Consider the following 21,820-nt stretch of genomic DNA (forward strand, 5'->3'; position numbering starts at 1 on the left):
CAGCTAAGTCAGTAACGCCGGCTCCTGGAGCCAGGCTTGTCTGCCAAGTCTCTGGCCTGCGTTGACTCTGTGGGCAAGTGGGCAGGTCAGCTCTTCCTGGGTAACCCAAATGGGACGTGAACTAATTCAAGAAACCCCCTGTTTTCTCCTATTTAGCTCAAGCCAATAATAACGCCTCAATTCCAGGCAGCCCTCCGGCGGAGCCACGTGGCTGCCCAGCCTTTCACCCAGACTATGCTTTACCTTTTGCCTTGAGAGCAGATGGGTGAGGCAGAACTCAGAGCACCTTATGCGGAAGGAGCCTGGGCACCTACGAGGCGTTTGAGAGTATGCTGGGCGCTGGGCCGTAGAAAAGGATTAAGAAACAAAGTCCTTTTCCTCCAGGGACTAACCATGCAGTAGCAGGAGGTAAAATTAATAGTTTTGAAAACTCAGTAAACAAAACAAGTCTTCTAAGACCACCCATTACAGCTACCCCTCTGGGACTCCCATTACCCTATCCTGATTTTGGTAGAAGGGAATTTAGACAAAATCACATTAATTCTCCACCCTGACTCCCACCCCACATTTTATGGATGAAGAAATCCAAGCTGAGGGAAGCCAAAGTGAATTGCTTAAGTCGCAGAGCCAGCAAGGAGCAGGGGTGAGAACTTGAAATCAAATTTCCTGTTCTCTTTTTAATTATTTATTTGGTCTCTATTTTTCCCTTCATTTAAAAATGTCCCCGTATTCTAAGAGACCGTCTTGAACTTGAATGGCATGTGAAGAAGCTTAATTAGCTTCTAAGACCAAGTAGTAGCGTTTCTCCCCTTATTTTCCCTGAAGGCTCCGTCCAGGGCCAGCAACTGTCTGGGGAGCTGGGGAGGGTGGAGGGTGTGGGGATGCTGAGAAGGCAGCTCGCAGCCAGCGCAGGGCCGGGGCCAAACCCCGCGCCCAGGAACGCGGTGTTGATTTTTTCCCTGCGTGAAACAGAGATGGAGAAAACTTGAGAGTTCCCCTTCCATCTCTGCCGCTGACGTGTTCTGGGGCTGGAAGCCAATTTCTTCATCTTCGCCGTCCGCGGAGAAGGTGGGGGGGGGGGGGGGGGGTTTGTCTTAATCGAAACTTGTGGGGACACGAAGTACTCAAATGGTTCCCAGACAGCTCCGAAACGCACCAGAGGGCCGCCTCCCCTCCTCCGAGAGCTACTCCCCGGTCGCCTGCCTGAATTTCCCAACCACCGACACCTTCCCGCAGCAGAAGCCTGCCACTTCTCAGCCCGAGCTGGTCTCTACACGAACAGATTAAAGATGGGGAGAGGAAAGGAAGGCAGAACACTGCAGTAGAGGAGAAAACAGTGTTTTGGAAAATGGGTCAGAGGTTAGGCAGGCGACAACTCTGAACAACTTACCTTCGAACCTCCGCGCACAGACAGGCCAGGCCCCAGGGTGGTCCCGCTCTCTCTCCTCCTGTGTCTCCACCTTCGGTGGCTCCCGGCCTCCCTCCTCCCTGCCCGGGCCCAGGTAAGTCGTCGAACAGGCTCTGAGCAGGAAGTGGAAGTTGTATGCAAATTTCTACCCAAGCTAGGAAGCCTCGTTTCATAAATCTCCCTGTGGGCAGTGAATCAACAGCCGAGAAGTCACTTTAGTTCTTAAAACAGAAACCTCCTTCATTCACTAGAAAAGGCCACTGACCAATTAGGCTGCATTTTTGTTTTCACCACCCAGCTAAGTGACTGCCGGCGAACATCTGCCCTGCCTGGACCCCAGCGCTGCCGCGGCGCCCCAGCCTGAGAAGCGCCTGGGGAGGGCTGGAACTGGGGCGTTGAGATCAGTTAGTCAGTCGCAGCTCCAAAGGAGGAGATTGGGGCAGATAATAGGGAGGAAAATGAAGCAAGAGCTTCTTACTATCTCTGACTGCTTAAAACATGAGCATCTGCTGCCCTTACCCACGGAGGGAGGACGCACTGCTCATCCCCCTGACAGCGAGCGAGTGCACACAGACCACACACACACACACACACACACACACACGGTCCACCCCATCAACAAGCATGAAAAAGTGACTACTTTAAAGAAAACACATACACAGTCCTCCCCTGACTGCATTTTTCAGGACCTCGAGTTTATTTCCTCTCCGTCCCCTCTCCTTGTTCAACCAGTGGCCAGACAGGAGGGCGGGGGCAGCAGAGTGTGATGCGAGCTGTGGGGGCAGGAGCTCTGGGGTCAGAGAGAGCTGAGTGTGAACTCGGTTATGCCACTGGCCAGCTGGGCACCACTGCAGGGTGCCTGGACAGGCACATCGTGCTCCTGGTGCTGGCCTTGATGGAGCGCCAGCCCACTGAGCTAGCCGTCTGTCCACCCTTGTGCAGGGGACGGGCCCCAGAGCATCCCCGTGGCTCAAGCGGGCCATGTGAAGCGGGTTGCTCCACATCCTACAAGCAAAGGGAATGAGGCTTGTTTTTAAATCAGCATGTACAGGTTATATATGTACATTATGGTATATCCTCACAATGGAAAACTACACAGCCGTTAAAAATTACAGATGTTTCTTTATCTATATGTTTATTTCTACATACTAGCATGGAAAAGTCACTCTGAGATTTTTTTTTTGAGAAACATGGTCTCATTTTTGCTCATATATATGACAGATAAACACACATACATACGTATATAGATTTGTTCACCATAGGTCCCAGCACCCAACACCGCCCAGAACATAGTAGAAAATCACTATATATCTTCAAATGCCCAAGAATGACAGAAATGTCTGGAAGGATGCATGCCAAACTGCTAAGGGGTAGTCACCTCCAGGGAGCGGGACTGAGGGGAGTGAGAGAGAATAGAGAGCTCTTAGACTATTTGCGCATATGGGCCCTTGATTCCCTTTTCCACAACAAGCGCGTGGTACTTTATTCATTAAAAAGAATAAAGATTAAAAGAAATAGTACTTATTACCTTGGCCTTGAACTTTCTGCCTTGAAATTATTAGTATAATAATCTTTTTTAGGTTAGGGGAAAACAGCATTCTCTGGAGTGTTGGTACCAGGACACTTTGAAAAGGCTGTCTGTGTTTGGAGATGAGGACAGCAAAGAGAGGAAGAGCGTCATGGGAGAAACAAGAGAATGCTTCCACTTCTCTTCGGTGCCCATAAACGGACTGGGGAAGCCTGGAAGATGCTTCTCTGAGGTGCTACCTTTGGGACACAACCCGTCAGGAAGAACAAGGGGCGTCTTTTTTTCCATTTCTTCCACCAGCTGTTTCCCAGATGTGAGGCCTAAGGGCTCCGAGGGATGAGCCCAAGCGCTGTAGTGTGACTTTTAATTGCTCTTGGCTGGGCCTTCCTCCTGCCTCCATTTATCCTGAGCAGAAAGGCAGGCACCTGGGAGAATGATTTAACATTTCCTACCTCAGGGCCTCCTGAAAAGCAGCCTGCGGATGTAAACTGTTCAGAGAGAGTGTCCTCAGTACGAGAAAATTCTATGTGAACATGCCTGAGGCAGTCACAGGGAAGTACAGATTTCAGGGAAAGTGTCACAGAGTCTGGAAATGAACACCTCTGGCCCCCAGGAGACCCCACTGGTGTTTTCAGGCTAACACACACATGCTTTTAGCCACCATCACAGGAGAAGAACTCTTCACTGAGGACCTACCATACACTACCTGTTAGTGCGTTCAGTCCCCCAAACAGTCCTGTATACTGTCATTCCCACTTTATCTGGGAGGACTCTGAAGCTCAGAGACACTGAGTAACTTCTCCAAGGTCACACAGCTAGTCTTTGGAGAAGGAATCCAGAACCGTCTCACTTCCAGATGGATGTTACTTCCCCTCCCTTCGTTACCTTGTTGTAGTCTGTTCCTTCCTACATGCTTGGGTGGAAGATGGGTGACTTGCTTTCTTTGCACAATTCTTGACAACGCTTAAGAGGGAAAAAAAGGTATAGGCAATAAAAGGGTGGGGCTGAGACCGTGCCAGTTCCCCTGGTACTGTGTTTATAGGGTGATGGCTGCTGTGTAAATAATGGATGGCGTAACCAAGATGTGGGTCAGCCCTCTGCCTCTGGTTAAAAGTCTAGGAGGCGAGGACTCTTGTTTGCCAAATTCTTGAGTTGCTCAGTGTTCTTGCAAGAGGCATAATTAGATAAAGGTCAGCTCTCTCCATCTCCATAAACAAAACAAAACAAAACCATTTGGACCTAAAGCTCAGACTCTCCATTCCACATCATTAAACTATGAAAAGAAAGGAAGAGAAAGGAAGGGATTCATTCCTTGGACAGACCTGGATTTTCCATTTTTAAATTCTATGCTTTCAAGTGCTGAAAGCGCAGAGTGAAACTGTGACACACCACGAGGAAGAGAAGAAACTCCCATCATGCACTCCCCTGGGAATGGTCCTTGTTCGAAGGGTCCCTGGCGCTCAGACACCAGTGGCAACTCTCTCCAGAACTTCTCAGTCGTGCAGCCCCTGCTGGGATGGAGGCAGGAGAGAAGAAACACTCAGGCTCCCAGTGTCGAGTCCTGCCCTTCAGTTACTCCAGTCCCTCAAGCTTTGGTGAGTGCTTGCCTTATTCCAGACATGCCCTAGGTGCCAGGCACGGCAATCGAAAAATTCTCAACATGTTCTTCCGTCTCCTTCAGAAGCAAAAACTGTGGCGATGCAGGCAGTTCCCAGCCGACTTGCCCCTAGACAAAGCTGAAGAGTCACCGGTTGCTTCTTCTCCACTGCTTGGTGGGCAGCTTCTCGTCCAGAGGGGCTGCCAGACCCAGGCAGATGCCAGAAGCCATCACCGCCCTCCTCCTCCACTCCCCACTCAGCCCCTGGTCCTGCTCCACTAGTGCGGGTGCCCCTTCCTTCGAGGTGAGTTCCCCTCTGGAACTGTTTTCTGCTCTGTCAGCAGACTGAATCAGCACCTAACAAATCTAGCAAAGAGATCTTGGTAATGCAGACCCTCACAAGGAAAGAATTAGCTCTCAATCTTTCTCTTTCCAAGAGGTTCCTTGACCCCAGTACAGATTTTTCATCTCTTTCCCCTACTAAGGGGATATTGGGAACAGCAGCTTTTGTCAAGTTACAAAAGGTCCTGTCATACCATTTCCCAAGGGCAGTGGCTGCCTACCCACCTTACATCTGCCTACTTAAAGGGAATCACTCTAGGTTCTCCCAGAAGCCAAAGGTTATCTGCTTCAAAGTGACTCTCTTTGTCATCAACCAGAACCAAAGTTGTTGGCAGCTTCTCTTGCTAAAAAATGATTTAGTCCTAACACACTGGGCTCCCCATTACTACCACCACAATAATGGGAGCTAACCTTCAGATATTGCTTATGGAGTACCAGCAGTATTCTAAGAACTTTGCATGCATTTACTCATTTAATGCTCATGATATCTCTATGAGGTATTGACCAAACACTGACATTGGGTCAACAACAGACCACATGTTCAATACCATCTAGGTTTGTGTAAGTGCACGCTATGATGTTTGCACAACAATGGAATTGCTCAATGATGAATTTCTCAGAAAGTTTCCCATTTGTTACGCAATGCATGACTGTATAAGATTAGCTACCATTTACTGAGTATCTACTATGTGCCAAGTGATTCTCATCATCTGTATAATGAAGTGGAGAAATTTATTCATCAGAATTCCAGACAGCTGCTTTCCAAGAGAGAATAGCAGATAGAGACCAGATTCTGCTTCCCATGGAGGCCCAACACAGCAGGGCAAGTCAGATGAGAGAGGGATGTTTGGAGAGCGACAATGAGAAAGTAGCATGAGCCCAGCAGAGGAGGGGGAGGAGACACAGCAGTGTGGCAGCGAGAGAGAAACCACTCGACACCCCTTCAAGAAAACCTAGGATAAATAATCCTACACTGTTTGCCAAGTCTTCTCTAGTTGGGTGTTCTCAATTGTTCAATGTTTGGACATGTACATGGGCAGCTTTATTTAGGTTACATTTAAAAATTAGGATGGTTACTATAAAGAAAAAAAAGTGTTGGCGAGGATGTAGAGAAATTGGAACCCTTGTGCACTGTTGGTAGGAAATGCAAAATGGTGCAGCCTCTATGGAAAACAGTACGGCAGTTCCTCAAAAAATTAAAAATAGAGCTACCACATGATCCAGCAATCCCACTTCTGGGTATGTACCCCCCAAAATTGAAAGCAGGGTCTCAAAGAGATATTTGTATACCATGTTCTTAGCAGCATGATGCACAATAGCCAAAAGGTAGAATCAACCCAAGTGTTGGATGAATGAAGGATAAACAATATGTGGTGTATCCATATGATGAAATATTATTCAACCTTAAAAAAGGAAGGAAATTCTGACACGTGCTACAACATGGATGAACCTGGAGGACATTATGCTAAGTAAAATAGCCAGTCATAAAAGGACAAATGCTGGATGATTCCACTCATATGAGGTACTTAGAATAGTCAAATTCAGGGAGACTGAACTCAGAATGGTTGTTGTCAGGGGCTGGAGACAAGGAGGAATGGGCAGTTCTTGTTTAGTGGGGACAGAGTTTCAGTTTTGCAAGCTGAATAGAGTTCTGGAGATGGATAGCGGTGATGGCTGCACCACAATGTGAATGTACTTAATGCCGCTGAACTCGTACGCTTAAAAATGGTTAAGTGGGTAAATTTTATGTTATGTGTATTTCACCACAATTTAAAATAAAATAAAATCCCCAAAGCAGCCCTGTGTGGCAGGTTTTAGACCCTCATTTCACAAGGGAGGAAATTAAGGTGCACAGAAGTTAGGTCGCTTGCAAGGGCTACCTAGCTGGGTTTCAAACCAGATCTGACTCCCCAAGGAGGCCACACCTTCCCCTGCACCATGCTGCCTGGTAGCCACTGCAGGGGCAAGGTGGGTGCGGACGTATGCTGAAGTCACACAGCTTCATCGGCTTTCTGTGCCCTTTTCCCTCTCTACACTGCCCTTCCTCTCACACTGTTTTTTTCTAGTGTCCTTATTCTCTCCTCTGCCTTTCTCTCATCAAAAGGTGCTCTCAGGAAAAAATCCTGATCACTCATTTGTACCCAAGTTACATGGTGTGAATTTAAATCAATACGCTGCCTCTCGGAGGGGTGCTTGCATTTTAAGCCTCATCACCCTCTATGAACTGAAAGCCTTTGTTCCATATTAAAGGAATTTCAGGCATCAGGGAGCCAGCAGGGAGGAACAGAAGGGTGGCAGTGGCAGGCAGGGCAACCACAACCCAAAGAAACACACTAAATGGTGGAAACTTCAGGCACAAGTTTAGAAGGGCGATGTCTTTTATGGACAGACTGATCTTCCAGGCTCCACGAAGATGTGAGGTGTAGACGCAGAGGAGGTTCACGTTAAAGCCTCCCCATTGAGCAAACTTGTTGCCTAACTTCCAGCCTCCACACTTTTGTGTGTCATCCGAACTGTGCACATCCTAGAAAGGAGAATCTAGAGGCTTGATTTCCACAGGGTCTCATTGCGCTGACAGTTCTCCATGCCTCTTCTCTTCCTTTTACCCTGTGAAATTCCAGCCTAACGCAGCTGGGTGCGGTAGCTGGAGACGTCTGGCCACAGAACCTGAGCAATCATGCCTTTAGGGTCAAGAAAGCACTTCACGCACTCACTGACATAGTGTGTTGCATAGAACCTAAGGCAAGTCCCGTGGACGTGAATGCCCGTCTTCCGGGCCCTCACAACCTAAGACAGAGCATTCCCAGGGAGTGGGAAAGACATTGCACCAAAAGCATCCAGGTTAAGAGCCCCGGCTCCGAGTCAGGCTCTTGATTTGAGTCCTCACTCCACCTCCTGCCAGCTGTGTGACCTTAGGGAAGTTTCTTGACTTCCTCGTACCTCGGTTTCTTAAGCTGGGTAATGGGAATAGTAAGGTTTCTCTTAAATGGGTAGTCAAGGCTCCAAATGCACCAGTTCTGGCTGCTGCCTTTACGTGAAGAAAACATTTCTGTCCTCCAGGGGGGTGAAGCCTCTCCCCCAGCACAGAGCTTGGTGAGTGGGGACCAGGGTAGATCTTAGCCCCACTTGCTTCCTTGGCCGGCTGCAAACTGCACAACTGTCCACAGCAGCCCCATGGGATTATTATGAAGACTCTATAAAATGACCTGTGTGCAGTGTCTGGCATTGTGCTTGGTAAATATTAGCTATTATTATAATAATAAATATTAAATAAATGCACAACTCAATTAGTACAGAGAATCCGTTAACAGTCAATACTGTAAGGGAAAGAAAACTCAACAAAATATCAGATAATACTAAAATATTCATATGCAGCAATAAGACATTTCTATGCTAACAATTGAATAAGGATGTATCATGTGTCAGAGACTTTACTGCAGATCAGAGAATCCAACCCCACGTGAGGATCCAGTTGGGGAAAAACCAAAGGTGGAACCACATACCTCTTGAGGGCTTTTGCCCGCCCTGCTCTGTACTCTGTTCTGGGGACAGAGTGACCACTTGCCTCTCAGACCACAGAAAAGCTCAGATACAAGCAGAGTTGTTCTTTGCTCTCTAAGCTTGCTGTCTTACTGCTCACACCTTCCTGGCAGGAGAAAAATTATGTATTCTCTTAATTTAAAAGATCTTCCCTTTCAGCTTTGCCTGGTTGGCAGAATGCATATAGAAGCAAGCGTAAAGAGGGATAGCGATGCTATCTATAAGAAAGATGTTCTTAGAATTGCATCTGAAAACCAATAAGGCCAGTAAATTTTACTGTGTGTGTGTGTGTGTGTGTGTTGAGAGAGAGAGAGAGAGACAGAGAGATTCTACTTTGAGATTTTGCCAGAAAAGCCCAAAAGAAAACAAAAAACCCACAACCTTTTTTTCTATACCATTCTAGCTTTCCTCATGAGCTCACATTTCACTCAAAAGTAGGGAAAAGACCTTATGCTTGCCAGTCAAGGTGAATTCAGTCTCTCAGTTTGGTCTCTCTTTGGTAATTATTCAGTCTTTTGGCATTTTTCTCTTTTTCTCTTCAGCACAGGGTCAAGATGTGGAGGAGAGCCTGCGTGTCTTCATGTCAGTGAGGGCAGGGCCTCAGGTCCATGCCGGCCTTTTGGGTTCCCTGTGGAAACAGTCTTTGTCCCACTGGGCACTTTGCTCTTATCTTAAGATAATGAAAAAGCATGACAAGCAAGACCCCTCTGAAAGCTCACCATGGCTCTCCTGGAAGGGTAAGCTGACTTGTTCTTCACCTTCCCCAGGAGACCCTTTCAAGAAACTGGACTGAGCTTGGTGTGGCTCAACCTAGTTTGGGTTGTTGATGCCTACAGCAGAGGCTGAGAGTTAACCCCAGTATCCATTCTCTTCTTCTGCCATAGTAATAGAATCTTTAGTTGGGCAAATGGCCACCCAGAATAAAGACTATATTACCCAGCCTTTCTGCAGGTAGGGATGGTCGTGTGAACTAAGCTCTGATTAATGAGATATGAGAAGTGTCATGCCCTTCAAGCAAAGGGGCATGCCTTTCTCCTCTTCTTTCCCCTTCTCATTGGCTTGACCATGGATTTAGTGGTGGGGGTGAGCTCTTGGGGACCAAGTGGTTGACAGCAACACCCCAAGGATGGTGGAGCAACAACTTGGAAGGAATCTGGGTCCCTGATGACACCAGAACCTATGTCCTAGGCATGTAATATTCTACAAGACTTCTATTTGACTTTGAATTGATCGCCTTATTGGGATTTTCCTGCTATAATTGCATCTCAAACCCCCTTCCCCCACAAGAGCTTTAGGTAGGAGATAGGTTTTCCCCGAAGATTGTGAGCATTTCCGTTACTAGCAATCTTGAGACGAGCTCAACCATAGGAAGGATTTGAGGACTAGGACAAGCCTTAGACCAAAATGGGAGAATAAGATCTTCCTCTCTTGGGGCCTCCTGGATAGGGCCAGGACCCTATATAGAGGGCATGTCCTCTGTGAGGAGGTGAGCTAGTCTAAGAGAAGAAGTTGTAGGCTGGGATTCCCTGAAGATGGGCTAGTTCCAAGCTGGAAACAGACAAGCAAAGGGGAGCCGGCCACTGACTGGCACTGAGGCTGACAAGGAAGCTAAAGCCATGAGACCTTGATAACCCGTGAGACAACCTCTCTCTCTTTCTCTCTCTCTCTCTCTCTCTCTCTCTCTCACACACACACAGACACACACACACAGCAGAAACGTCAGCATTCTGGGTTGCTCTCAGGCCCTTTGAGGGAGCTTAATTTCTGGCAATAGGTGGGGTTCAAGCCCTCACACTCTGACTATTTTAAAGGAAATATTAACTGGCATTTGGGCGGGAGGCAGAGGGAGGTCCAAGGCTAACGACACCTGAGAAGGAGGTAATGTTTGTCTTCGACTCCTTGTCATTAATCACTTCCCTTCGTCGGCTCTGGGTGCCCTTCTTTCAGGGTACCATCTTCCCAAGAGACTCCTCTCACAGAGGGGGTTGTTTCGCCTCCTCACTGGCTCCACCCCTCCAGGCCTTCCACTGCGACTGCCACCAGGTCCTTTGTTCCCCTTGACCCTTTCCTGCCCCAGATCTGGCCAACTGTCCGCCGTCCGCATGCTCTCTGCCTCCTCTGACACACTCCTGGGGCTGGTAAGGGAGACACACAGAAACGGAAACTGAAGCCAATTGCCCAAGGCCACAAGGCTAGTAAGTGGTGCAGCTGGGACTTTACCCCATGCAGTCTAACTCCAGGCTCTGGGCTCTGACCTAAACCGTCCAGACTTTAGAGATCATCTTTCCCTTAACAAACAAAGAAAATGACTCAAGTCCGTCTCCCACATCCTGTGGGAAGTCCAGCAGCTTCCCCAACATTTCCAAGAATTTCTGGGTGGTAGTGGTTGAGTTATATTCTCTTGGTTATTCCCACTTAAATTCTTGATCCCTTTAAGTTCTCTTTTTCCTCCAGCATCTGCTGTCCTCTGTCCCCTTCCCTCACCCAGTGCAAGAGCACTGTCTCTCCCCCATATTCCCCAAAGCACACCTAAGCCAAAACTGTTCTTAAGGACTAGAAATATTTGGTGATAGCAGAGGGTCACCACACCATGGCAGAGTTCAGCAAAGACCTGCAAATTCAAAATGGGGCATGACCATTCTGCAGGTTCACTCCTACATTTACAGGGATGGGGCAGGAGGACAAACAGAGGCCCAGTTCTCACTCTCTCTCCCACGCTTTGCCTGACACCAGCCCCATCCTGCCCATGAGGGACCTCCTGTGTGAACACCCCAGCCCACGTTTGAACTCTGTAGCACCCTCTTTGGGAAGAGGCCTGCATAAGATCAGGGAATTCTGTGGTCCCCAAGGAGGGGAGAGGCTCAGTGTGGACACACCCATTGGCCCCATGCAGTGCTGGGCTGGCTAGCACAGGCTCCTGAGGGCCGAATCAGCTCTTCCTAACTCCACTTTCACTGGCATCACACTGGTAGCTTGAAATCAGCTATGGTGTGGTGAGAATATTTACACAATGGGACCTGGCAAACATTGCAATCTACAAATCAGGATTTTTTTCCTAGAGAGCCTGTTTATCAGTACATCACTGGCCCACAGACACCTCGCCCTGCGCACAGGAGCATAGCTGGAAAAAGGCCAGATGGGAGCCCTCCAAGGCGGTGGTTCTCAGATTTTGCTGCATATTCGAATCACCTGAGAGCTCTTGTGGGGGGCTGTCAGTATTTTAAGTTTCCTAGGTAATTCCAATGTACAGCCAAAGTTGCAGGCCAATGCTCTAAAACATCTCTTATCAAAATTTAGCGTCCATATAAATTGTTTGGGGATCTCTTCAATGACAGATCTGGCTTAGTAAGCCCAGACGAGCCTGGGAGTCTGCACTTCTATCTCAGGTGATACTGATGCTGCTGTTCTGTGGACCACAGTTTGAGTAGCCAGGGTCTAAAGCACAGGACCCAAGGGTGGCACTGCTATTCTGAGGATCCTCAGCTTTGCCTGTCAAGGAGAATTTCTCACTGGAGGTACTTTCTCCTTAAGCCCTGACCCCAGCCATTTTTTGGAGCCTGTGCAGATGGACGGCTTTCACCCTATTCTGGGTAATGGGACACCAGTCTCTCTTGGTGCTTGGGGAAAACCCCCAAATTCCTGCTGTCTCATTATGCAGATCACTTGAGTTCTCCTTCCAGACTGTGCTGGGAGGCTCACCGTTCGTAACCAAACAGGTGTTTTCCTAAACAATCAAGCCATTTTCCTTTGGCTTCCCCTGCACACCCATCGCACACCTCCAGAATTCAGACACACGCCTGCAGTGATTTATTTTTTGTATCAATTGCTTTCCTTTTTACATGGCAAAGACTAAGGCTTAGTGATAAGGGCCCTGATGCGGGTATAAACACCCGTGCAGAGCAGGCTATGAGGCCTGGGAACAAGGCAGGAGGTGCAGAAGAGAGGCCACACCGAGGAGCCCAGAGGGGAATCCCTTAGTCACACAGGCTGCGTCCCCAGACCCTTAGCGAAGAGAAACACAGGACTTGTCTTGGAACCAGAATGATGGTGAGTCTTTCAGTTTGTTGTGTAAAAGTGTAACTAGAGACTGATAAAACTACTCCTAATTCTTCCCGCAGTGCAGGTTCGGTCACTTCAACAAAGCTGTTGTTGCTTAAAGCCTTGATTAAAGAAACTCCCCTGTGTTTCTCTAGATGGCTCTCTGGACAAGGTGACCCTATCTGAGCAGCAGAATCAAGGTTCTGACACCCACAGCGGCCTTCCTGAGGCCGACAGCACTTTACAAGGTCCTGTGGCAGTGTGGGGTGGGTCTGTCTGAGCAAGTTCACGTTCCAAAGCCAGTCCTTGTTCCTCATTGCTCAGGGCTGACCTGCCCCAGAACGACTTGCTTGGGGATGTTCCTCGTAGTGATGGGAAGTTAGGTCTAATCTAAGCTGCCCTGGTGTCCCCCACTCCCCGAGACCCACACAGTTCTGTTTCACAGGCTGTGCATTTTGCTCATCTCTGAGAGGGTGAGTCTTGGTTTCCGGCCTGTTGGAACGTTTCCTAAGCAGGGCTTTCCTGCCTGCATGTGACTCTGGGCTTCACTCTCATTCTTCCTATTTGCTCAGAGGGCCAATATCACAACTCCATTGCACTTAACAGATTTTAGCTGAAGGTTTAGGGACAGTGGAGGGGAATTATAGCCCAGGGCAGACCAAGTAAGATTATTAGAGCAATTTAGAACCAACTATGAGGCATTCTAGCTTCACTGCCCATCTTTGTCTTGGCGAATATCTCATTGGCCATCTTTTACCTTAGGATCCCCTGACCTGAGTGGTATAGAGCTTGGTCCCCTCTCTCCAGAGACCCCTTCTCTCCCTCCTTTCAGGGCCCTAGACTCCCGTCTCAGTACCACCAGGGAAGACAATATTCTTGCAACTTTATCAGGCAGTACCATCAAGTTCCTTTGCTTGGTGGTAACTTTCTCCTTCCTGACCAGTGAAAGGAATCTCACCTTTCACAGCCAACCATGATCCATCAAGGTCATTCCATAAACAGGCATCTACCACTGAGATCAATACTAGTCCCTAAACGCCAAAAGTGATCATCATTTTATCTTTTTGTAATGATTTTTTTCTTTCTGTTACATCAGAAATTTTAGAAATATTAAAAACAAGTTAGGAAACAGTTTGGCAATTCCTCAAATAGAAACATATTCCCCCAAAGTATTGGAAGCAGGGACTTGAACAGATATTTGGACACACATGTTCATTGCAGCACTAGTCACAGTAGTCAAAAGGTGAAAATAATCCAAATATCCATCCACGGAAGAATGGGTAAACAAAATGTGTTATATCCATACAGTGGAATATTCAGCCTTAAAAAGGAATGAAGTATTGATTCAGGTTACAACATGCATGAACCTTGAAAACATCATGCTAAGAGAAATAAGCTAGACGTAAAAGGACAAATATTGTATGATGCCACCTATACGAGGTTCCTAGAATAGTCAAATTCATAGAAAGAAATCAGAAGACAGGTTACTAGAGGCTGGGAGAGGAGAGAACAGGGAGCTATCATTTAGTGGGTCAAAGTTTCTGTTTGGGATGATGGAAAAATTCTAGAAATTGATAATGGTAATGGTTCCACAACGTTCCGAATGTACTTAAGGCCACTGACTTATACGCTTGGAAATGGTTAAAATGGTAAATTTTGTGTTACGTATATTTTACCTCAATAGAAAAAATATTAGGAGTCTTGGCTCTTTCATCTGCTACACCCTCAGGCAAGACCCTCCTCCATACAAGTCCCTGGGGGGCCCTAGAGGCGAGAGGCGGGGCTGAGGGCAGGGTTAGCTGGTCCTTGCAGCACAGCTGTGTCTATAAAGCAAGAGGGCTGTTTTTCAGATTCTGCTTCTCTTTGGGACTCAGCATCAATGCTTGGCTCACCGGTAAGCCTTCCTTCTAAAGATCCCAAATGTTTTGCTGTCTGCAGTTTTCACCTGTCTTTTGATTGGGTTGAAGCCAGCTCCCTCCCTGGGATTAATATTCACAACAAGCAGTGAGCGATTAATTTAGCCAGCTGAAATTTATTGTGCACTCGCCTTAACTCAAAGCCAGCTTCTGCTGGGTGTTTATTTCTCGCCGTTGATGCATTGCACATGACAGCCCTTCAGCATCTGAATTTAAAGCACATCATTGTACAGAATTCCTGCTGCCCCCCTACCGCTCCCCAGACCCCCTGAAATCTACAGAGCTCGGAGTTCCACACTGTGTCTCAGAGAAGGTAATTCTGGATTGCTGGCCTACGGGAACAGTTGGGAGCCTTGAGGCAGTTTAAGATTTGGATTTCGTGCCCAGCACATCGAGCTGGTGAGTCATTTCATTTCAGGGAGTTTCAGTCAATAAATTCTGACTCTAACTTATGAGCACATCCCACTCCACTCCTGCTGTCACAAAAAACAACCAAAGAGTCTGAGGCTGGATCTCAGACCAAGCATGAAACCCTCTGTGCCCGGTCCATCCTCACTCAGGATTCACACGTGCCATCGGGCATTGGGTAGCTCATCCAGCCCCGAACCCCCGCCTCCCGCCTCATCCCGCTTCACCTCACCCCACTGGCCCACCCTGCAAAGTACTGTCTAGAGACGACTCTAACTGCTGGTGCCCAACAAGGCAGAATAAAGGCCCGTGTGCTCACCGAGTTCCATTTGGAGTGTGCGACAATTTCAGAGCACAAATGGAAAAAGAAAAAAAAGCAGGTTTGAAATCTATAGCTGGCTTTTATCAAACCAGAACTTGTAGCTCTCGGCTGACAATCAGCCAGCAGCTAAAGCCCATGAGGGACGGTTCTTACTCGGAGCTGCTGGCTGGCTATTAGCTACTAGCAGCCTTCTGACCCCTTTTCCAGGGAAGTAACAGCTGGCAGCTGACAAAGGCACTGGCAGAGTGGGCAACTTTCGCTTCTCCTGAAATGGATATAAGATTGGCAGGAAATAAGGCATTTAAAATAGGACGATTATAAGCATTTTTACTTGCCTTTCTTTATTATGCTTTTGGATTTTGGCTCTGATTGCTAAAATGTATTATGTGCTAAGGAGCTTCGATGGCATTTTTCTGCAAAGTAGATGTCCCAGCCCTTTCTCTGTCACTAAAACCAGCCCAGATAAAGTTGCTTTCTATGAGTGTTGTTTACTTAGCTGTTTTTAAAACAGTTGTTAATAAACAAAGATGATGGACTAGTGGCCATGAGATTATAGGCACTTGAGTGTGATGCTGCTGACAAATTAAAACATGGCTTTAGCTTTTCTGAGCCTGTCGGGGAGGGCTTTCTGTGGTGTTGGAGGAGTTGAGGAAAAGTGAAATCGGGATAAAGTGAAGCAGAGATGGATTAACTAGCAGTCGGTTGGGTAAAGATCACTTTAGCCTAATTTCTCTCTTTGTGCACCGCCCAGCCCTCCATTTTTCTGTCAGAAAGGGCACAAGGTGGGGGGATACACAGAGGCCCCATCTGAGGAGCGGGCGATGGTGAGATGGGATAACCCTCCTCGGAGAGTGGAAGGACACGGTGTGAGGACCCCACACCTCTGCCACTTTCCTTCTAGCTGCTGTGCTGTTTCATCTCTCTTTGCAGGGCATAGCACTGTGGGACTGTAGCCAATACACTATTGGCAACATTGCTGTTTTTATTCTGGTGATAATGTTACAATCTGCTATTGTAACGGTTGGTCTATGTCAAAAGTATTCATTAAAATGTAGATGTTCAAGGTAACGTCCAAAGAGCACCAGATGGATGAGGACAAGAAGGCTGGGTTCTGAACCGAAGCGGCCAAAAGGATAGAGAAATATCTAGAAGGTCAAAAGACTAGACTAGATGGATGCAGTGTGTTTCCATGACAGGTTTAAATGACATGCATATATATACATTTTGATTTAGTAAGCAGAGAATTTTCAGAACACTGTGTTCTGTTTCTTATGTTCTTGCCTAAGAAAAAAATGAGTCAACGTTGAGAAGAAGGCTTATTTTTCAAGATGGTGGACTGGGCACAGGGGTTTCTCTTTGCTGTCTCCCAAGGACCCATTAAAATGCTGAAGAAGGAATATGAAAAAGGTATACCACACAACATGAAGAGACCTGGGGATCAGGATCAGTGGACTGTGGGAGAAGGAGGGTAAGAACAAAGACAGTTGACTTTCTAAATAAGTTCTCTGTACCATTTGTTTTCTAAATTGTGTAGATACATTACTTTGATAAAAAAAAATTTATTTTTAAGTTGGAAGGGAACTTTGTTGTCTTCTTCCTACTCCAATTTTTTTTTGGGGGGGGGCAGTGGTGAGGAAGATTGGCCCTGAGCTAACATCTGTGTCCCTCTTCCTCAATTTTGTATGTGGGTTGCCACCACAGCATGGCTTGATGAGTGGGGTGGTCTGTGCCCCGGATCTGAACCCTTGAACCCAGGCCGCCAAAACAGAGCGCATCGAACTTAACCACTATGCCACCAGGCCAGCCCCCTTACTCTAGTTTTTAATCAAGACCACACTTACACCATCCTAAAGACACAGCTGCCATCCTATTTTAACAACCCCCAGAGAAAGGCAACAGCAGCCTCTCCTTAACTGAGCCATTTCATCGTCTGACAATCCTCGTGGTTTTGATTCTCATTTTCATTGCAGCCTGAAGGTGATAACGTCCTGTCTGAAGGAGCTAATGCACACCCGGGGAGCAGCCCAGCTCCGTTCAATGAAATAAAACGTCCAGAGCTGTTCTCTTCATGTTTTATATGGCAACACACTTTTATGTGTGATTAAGAAACAAAATAACAAAGGGAGGAATGTACTGAGCTTATCAAAGTACAATAGTTGCTGCTTCACCAGAAAAACCAGTGCTTTCCTTCTATTCTGGTGCTGTTAAGCTGACCCTGGGGAATGAAAGACGCTTTGCTCTGAAATAAAGATTAACACTTAACAGCTATAGTCAGCCCATGGCAAAACTGTGAAATAGGCAAAATTTGTCATTAGGACTTTTCCATCATCCCTTGCTGAGTATTTCTTCGTACTGTCCCGTCTCTCAGCTCCAAGGCACTTACTGCTCTCTAGGTGCCAGGGAAACAAAACAAACTATTTCACACCAAAACGTCATTGACTTCTGATGAATTTTACCCCAAGGGCATTTGCATTCCATATCACTCTGGATCCAGTCAAGAGAGAGAAACTACGTGGTAATATAGATAGGGAAAATATAATATAAAGAACTATTAACTGGTAACAGGGGATTAAAGTAACACAGAGTTAGTAAGAAGTCAAGAGAGCTCTGAAGAATATAGGAATGGCAGATGAGGAGCCACAGCTACGCTTAGAGCTGAGAAAGTAATGGAGGAAGAGGCCTCCTGGGTTCAGATCCAGACCTTGTTGAAGAGGGCACAGCTGTGGCTCACTGGATGGCAGAGAAGGTGCTGTACTGGTGGAACTTGCTGGAAAGCTGACCTCTAGGGTGTCAGGGAAAGTTGATCACAGGGACATGTCTCACCAGAAATACTCTGCTGCAAAACCACCTGAGGTAGGGAAGTGCCAGGGAATCTGCTGGTCACTATGCACTAGAGGAGCTGGGCACTGGAGAAGCTGCCAGTGCTGCAGAGCCTGGTCAGCCACAGGAGGCTGCCGAGCAAGCAGAAGGGAACCAGGACAAAAAAACCCTTCTCCTGCAGTGTCTCTCCAGCATCCTCTGTTGACAAAGCGTAACATCGTGCCAGCTGCAAAGGCAAAATATTTAAAGGGTACAGGTCCATTTTTGAAGAACAGGCAATGAAGGATGAGTTTGGAGGCAATAAGTTGATAACTGGGACCCATTTTAACAGAGAAAGAAAAGATCAAGACAGTGTTGAACCCAATGGGATGTTCCTCTAATGGTAAAGTTCCAGAATAGTCAGGCTAGAGAAGGTATTTTGGAGCAGGAGAGCTTTCTAACAGTCTAGAAATCAAACTATGTAGGTGACATAAATGTATATCAGGATGGAATGGGATTATTAAATGTCCCTTCTAGGTAGGACACGGGTACTATCAGGCCCTAAACTCCTAGTTCAGGTTCACCACCATTCCTAGATGTGGCTGTGACAGCTAGATTCTCACCAATTCAATTTCTTTCAAGCACATGAGGAGACATTCCCCAGACTCCTTGCTTCTAGATGAAATGTGCAACATGTTCCGGTTGATGAAATGTGAGAAGAAGTAATAAATGACACTTCCAGATCCAGCCTCTAAAATGTCCCATTAGACTGTCAGTTCACTGTCCCTCACTGATGGCCAGATGAAGGCAGGGGATCCAGTAGAGGGCTTCATAGAAGCTCTAAGGGATGGTGGTGCCACCAGACGAAAAAAGCCTGAGCCACAGCTCAGAGGAGAGATGCTCAACCCACATGAGACTGGAGTGTGACTAAATTGTATTAAGCCTCTGCAACTTCTGAGACTTTTGTTACTGCAACTGGTGTTAATTTCCCTGACTGATACACAGAGCACTTTAGACGCCTGGGATAGCCTCAATCTTAAACTGAAATAGCAGCGAGAGAGTACCCATCACTCATTTTGTTTGAGGTTGTCAAAACAAGGAAGCTAGATCATATATTCTCTTTGGATCTATGTGTCATAATTGTGGGATATCAGAGTCCCAAAATAATTTTCCATGGCCCACGGTGGAGGGCAAAGCCTGGCAGCTAGGTTTGCCTACTGAACAGAACAAAGACTTAGGGTGAACATCAAGGTGTTCTTTTCTACCTTCTGGGAGTTAGGTGTTGGTACAAATAGGCTTGACATGGAGGCCCACACTTGGTCTCAGTGCACAAGGCCACTTGTCCTGGTGCAAGAAGCGAGTCCTTTCCCACCACAGCTCGGCCTTGGCCCCATCAGGTAGCTCCACTCCTGGTCCACACTGCGTGTCCCCGGAAGAGCCCTAAGGTCTAGGCTCCACTCCTCTCTCCATTATTCGCTCAAGAGCGGAGGCAAATTTGGTCCCTTCTACAAATATTTAAAAAATGCATTGTCTTCCAAATTTAAATATATATATTTTAAATATATAAATACTTTTTTCCCTTCATTTTTTCTTTTTTCCTTTCAATATGTACAGACTCTTTTTGGGTGTGTATTGGTAAAAAAAGAAGGCTACTGCACATGGGTTTTCTGCCATCCACAAAAGCAGTGGGAGATACTCCTGTGGCCTCTTCTATCTTACGCCTGTCAGGCTTGAAAGCCAACCAGGAAACACGGCTGCCACCTCAGCCCGGGAGGGGCTTCCCCTGGACCTTTGTGATTCCAGGCCCTTCAGAGACCTGCTCTGACCCTCGGGTGCTGTCGTTATGTGACGCCAGCGGGGTTAGCACAAGTCTCCTGAAGGTCTGCCTCCTGCCATCTGACACCTCGTGAGTACATCACTTTTAAGAGCGCATGGCTCCGTATAAAGTTTGTGCAGGATAGGCATAAATTCGGGTCTGGAAAAAGCCCAGTTTTCCGTGTGACAGGCAGCTAGCTGGTGTACTTTAACAGCCGCTTGCTCCCTTTCCGGGGCTGCAAATTCTATCAGCTGGAGACCTTAGGAGCAGAACAGATGACAAAATGAGGGTCTGCAGAGGGAGAGAGAGAGATGTCAGACACTTGCACACGGCATCTCCCCGAATCCTAGCTCAGCACAGCTTCTAATATGGTGAGGTTTTCTTGGTGCAGGAAAACTGTCACGCTGAAGGCACCACCCTCTGACCCCAAAGAGACACCTGTCTGGAGGATAGGATGATGGCTTCAGAGAAACCAAAGAATTAGAAAGACAAACGGGGAGTGTGGGTGACAGTTTTATTCTCTGACACATGGTTACACGGTTCTACGTTAGAATTCTGGTTTGGGACAAAGGCTCCCCCAAAGAACTCACTGAACCAAACATTTTTAGGGGCTTTTTACACTGAAATCCAGATCAGCCCCCAGATTTGCTGCAGAATCCGCATTTTCAGCTCTGCCTTTGACTCAGCAGGATTGCACAGGTTGACATTTGTGAACACGTGGGGACCCTGGAGTCTACAGCGTTGAGGGCTTTTCACACACCTCAGCCGCAAACCACATAGCTCTGAAAGACTTGCTTATGGCAACGGCTAGGCTGCCCAAGATGTTACAAATCGTTGCTCTCCAAAAAAAGGTGGATGTTGAGTTTGGAAGGGTGAAGGGGATGCCGAGGGGGTGGTAGGGTGGGTGTTGGAGGAAGGGAGTGTCATCTTCGAAAACATGAAGTGGCACATCAGGGTTAGACCTGGAGCATCCCCAAGTGCCAGCGCACAAGAGGCGCCTTGCAGGTTTGGAACTGGGTGGGGCCACAGAGGAGGCTGGGTGGCACTGGGGGCCGTGAACTCTGCTCTGGTGAAGACCTGGAACACTAATGCTGAAGAGACTCCTTCAATCCTAAGAAAGATGAAGTGGAGGAGAGAGGAGGCACAAAGCTTCAAGGGGTGATTTCTGACCGAGGGTGTCCCATAGAAACTGGGCCGCGCCAGAGAAGGTGGCACAGTGCAGAAAAGTAGAAGTGGATCCTGGCACTGGGCAGTCGGCACCCAGTTCCTGGCATCCCCGACTTATTGGCTGTGTGACCTTGGGCAAGTCCCTTAGCCACCTGTTTTCCAGTTCTCTCAACTATAGGGGCTAACAGCCTTACTACGTGGAAACCGGTTAGAGCAGAACATGGCACATCAGGGGTTAATTTAGGAGGCGTAGTCATCTAAGCGCCCCACCCATAGGGGAAGAAAAGGAGATGGAAGTCTCTCTCCTCCTCGTGTTCAAGGCCACCTTATGCTTCGCGGCCACAGAAACCCTATTGGCAGACAGACCCAGAGGGCCAGGCACATACAAATCAATGCAGAATTAATACTTCCCTGGATTCCTCCCCTGGATTCAGGCCCCATGGGGGGGTGGGAAGACCTCGGGGCGGGGAGTCAGTGGACCTGGTTTTCCATCTCAGCTCTGTCACAGGAGTCACAGGCCATGCACCAAATCTTCTTGGCTTTCATTTATTTATAGACTTCTACAGCAGCTGAGTGGGGCCTTGAAGTCAATCTAGTTCATATTCTTAATGTGGACGACATCTACTATCAGCATCTATTGAGAGCTTCCTGTGTGAGACACTGTGCTTAGTGCTTTATGTGAATTAGCTCAGACAGAATTACCTTCTGATATGAGGTAGTTGCTATAGTTGCTACTTTTATACCCGTTATACAGATGGGAAAACTGAGGAAGAGAGCAGTTAAATGACGTATTTCATATATATTACCTCATTATCAAATTAATATACATGAGGTAGGTATTATCTCTATTTACAGATGAAAAACTGAGTCTCAGAGACATTAAAACTTCCACCTGCCCCCCAAAGAGAGAGTAGACTTAAATTTAAGTCCTTATAAAGT

General features: G+C 47.3%; 1 protein-coding gene and 1 long non-coding RNA gene across 7 annotated transcripts in view; one reads left to right on the plus strand and one right to left on the minus strand.

The window, feature by feature from the left end:
* TRAF3IP2 (TRAF3 interacting protein 2) overlaps positions 1 to 1,939 on the minus strand; it is a 40,420-nt gene extending 38,481 nt beyond the window's left edge. Inside the window, exon 1 of one of the 6 annotated variants that reach the window (XM_014866186.3) lies at positions 1,391 to 1,939. The gene's annotated coding sequence lies outside the window, so the exon portion shown is untranslated. The remainder of the gene's footprint in view (positions 1 to 1,390) is intronic. The other 5 variants (XM_070496650.1, XM_044757165.2, XM_070496651.1 and 2 more) reach the window with 5 other exon arrangements.
* LOC139041851 (uncharacterized) lies at positions 1,366 to 18,650 on the plus strand. The gene is made up of 6 exons (XR_011497870.1): positions 1,366 to 1,502; positions 2,989 to 4,531; positions 4,618 to 4,837; positions 8,958 to 9,152; positions 16,386 to 16,567; positions 17,070 to 18,650. It is a non-coding gene; the product is annotated as an uncharacterized lncRNA (long non-coding RNA).
* The last annotated feature ends 3,170 nt before the right edge of the window (positions 18,651 to 21,820 follow it).

Source organism: Equus asinus, chromosome 24, assembly GCF_041296235.1.
Source record: "Equus asinus isolate D_3611 breed Donkey chromosome 24, EquAss-T2T_v2, whole genome shotgun sequence".
In the NCBI taxonomy this organism is placed as follows: Eukaryota; Metazoa; Chordata; class Mammalia; order Perissodactyla; family Equidae; genus Equus; species Equus asinus.